The sequence below is a fragment of the Mirounga leonina genome, unplaced genomic scaffold (genome assembly GCF_011800145.1).
Source record: "Mirounga leonina isolate KUSES-001 unplaced genomic scaffold, KU_Mleo_1.0 Mir_413, whole genome shotgun sequence".
Lineage (NCBI taxonomy): Eukaryota > Metazoa > Chordata > Mammalia > Carnivora > Phocidae > Mirounga > Mirounga leonina.
In genome coordinates this window covers 2789781-2792605 of record NW_023270734.1, presented here as the reverse complement: position 1 = coordinate 2792605, position 2825 = coordinate 2789781, and the positions used below count along the sequence as shown (strand labels likewise).

General features: G+C 37.6%; 1 pseudogene; it reads right to left on the bottom strand.

Annotated features, from left to right (window-relative positions):
- Positions 1-318: 318 nt before the first annotated feature.
- Positions 319-670, bottom strand: LOC117998420 (annotated as a pseudogene).
- Between the last annotated feature and the right edge of the window lie 2155 nt (positions 671-2825).

Genomic DNA, 2825 nt, shown 5'->3' with positions numbered 1-2825 from the left:
CAATTGGCCAAGGGCAGTTAAGCTTTATTAATGTGAACTTAGCCCCTTAAGTTAATAAACTCTTGTATAGAGCTATGTGTTGAGACGGTGAAAGGAAGCTATTTAATTGCCAAGATGATGATGAATGCTCTCTTATTGTACCATTTTCTAGATTTTGCATACTAATAATGAAGTATGGCTTTGATTTCCTTTTTAATTGAGATTTAAGACTTTTTTTTTGTTTCGTAAAACTAAAAAAGTAATTCATATACTTTTTTTTTTGAAGTGAACATAACCTCAAGATTTTATTGTCTTCGTAATAGTAACAAAATATGAAGCTTAGAACTGGATCACTTGGCCCTTTCTCTTCTTATCTCCTCCCAGTTCAAAATGCTTGCATCTCTTAATAGCCAGCATTCTCTAAGATCTGCTATTGGGCTCAACACATTCAAGCCTCAGCACAATCTTCTTTGTAGTTTTAGCCTTTTTCCGGAAAATCGGCTTAGTCTGCCCACCGTAGCCTCTCTGCTTCCTGTCATAACGCCGCTTTCCCTGGGCATAAAGAGAATCTTTGCCCTTCTTGTACTGTGTCACTTTGTGGGGCTGGTGCTTGCCACACTTCTTGCAGAAAGTCCGGCGGGTTTTAGGAACGTTCACCATGTTTGTGAGAACGCTATCGGCATGGAAAGCCTAAAAAAGTAATTCATACACCTCTTACTGGAGATTTGAGTTTTTTGTTTCTTCTTGTTTTCTGGCTTAAAATTCAACATTTAGCTAAGCATGCTTCTTGTGCCTGTAACCCAAAAAGGAAACATACTCGTTTTGGATTGCCTACGCTTTGACTGATTTTGATACATAGTATTCCAATGAAGGTGAAGGAAAGTGCCCTAAAGAGGTCTGTGAAAGTCCGGGTTCCCTTGCCCCCAAGGCTGTTCTTAGTAATAAGTGAAGAGCTTACAGATCTGGCTTCTGCCCCTAATATATGACAGAGTTAAGGAACTGCTTTAGGTGCCTAATTTCCTGCCAGGGAGGGAGCTTAAAACTCAAAATTTTAGGCATTTACATGTACTTATTGATTTAAATCCAGTTGTGGGCAAACAAAGGAGAACATTTGAGAATTCTCTCTATATAATCATGTGGCCATCAGTATCAAACATCTTTTATAACACTTTACTGAGGTAAATTTAAAATATAATGAAGTGAACAAATCTCAAGACTAAAGCTCAATGTCATTATACGTATGTATACTGCCGCGTGACCACCACCATAGATCAAGATTTAGAACTTTTTTGTCACCCTAGACAATTCCCTTTTTCATGTAATGTCACCACCCCATTTTAACTACTATTTTGATTTCTTTGAATATAGATTAGTTTGGTCTGTTTTTGTGACTTTAGATAAAAGGAATGGTATACTATGCTTTCTTTTGTGTGTCTGGCTTCTTGCACTCAGTGTAAGTGGTTTTAAATTTACATGCAGTTGTGTTTATTTTTTTCTTTTTTCTTTTTTTAAAGATTCATTTATTTATTTTGGAGAGAGAGAGAGAGCAAGTGCATGTGCGTGTGTGGGTAGGGAGAAGGGCAGAGGGAGAGAATCTTTAAGCAGACTCTGTGCTGAGATTCCCGGATCCTGAGATCATGACCTGAGCTGAACCCAAGAGTAGACTGCTTAACCAACTGAGCCACCCAGGCACCCCTCACTTTTTCTATGTATACAGTTCTATGAGCTGCAACACATATATAGATTACCACCAGAGTCAGGATGCAGTCCCAAATCACCCTTTAGAATCTAATGTTCATCCTCCTCAATCCCTGGCAACCAGTGATCTGTTCTCTATTCCTATGGTTTTGTCTTTTCCCAAAATGTCATATAAATTATACATATGTAAACTTTGTTGCTGTTTTTTTAAAGATTTTATTTATTTATCCGAGAGAGAGAGAAAGAGGAGAGAGTGAGAAATCGAGAAATCACAAGCAGGGGTGGAGGGGTAGAGAGAGAAGCAGGCTCCCCGCTGAGCAGGGAGCCCAGTGAGACTTGCTCTCAAGACCCTGGGATCATGACCTGAGCCGAAGGCAGACACTTAGTCAACTGAGCCACCCAGGCGCCCTGTTACTGCTTTTTGTCACAATGCCTTTGAGATTCTTCCACATGTAGCAACAGTTTGTTCCTTTTTATTGCTCAGTCGTATCCCACTGCATGACTCTATCACAATTATTCATTCTGCTGTTGATGTGCTTACCATTTTTTGTCTTTATGCATAAAGCTGCTATGAACATTTCTGTACAAGTTTTTTGTGGATACATAGATGAATTTCTTTTGGTATGTATCTAAGATGCAATTAGTAAATCATAATCAAATGTAAATTTGACTTTATTGGCAACTGTTAACCACGTTTCCAAACTCTCATCAGCAATGTTCAAAATATCCAACTCCCCTATGTCCTCACCAACACTTGGTATTACCAGTCTTTTTAAGTTCTGTCATTCTGGTGGGTGTCTTTTGATATCTAGCTGTGGTTTAATTTATTTTCTCTGATGATTAATGATGTTGAGTATCTTTGCATGTATGTATTAGCCATTCTTACATTTTTTACAACTGCATTTTTATTGTTGATCTATAAGAACTTTTATGTATTCCTCATACAAATCCTGTATAAAATATATACATTGTGAATGTTTTTTCCAGTGTGGACATTGACTTTTCACCCTCTTAATGATGTCTTTTGATGAACAAAAATTTTAAATTTTGATGAAGTCCATTTTATCCTATTTTCCACTTACAATCAGTACTTTTTATGTCTTAGCCGAGAAATTCTTGCCACAGTTCCCAAAGACATCATTCTATGA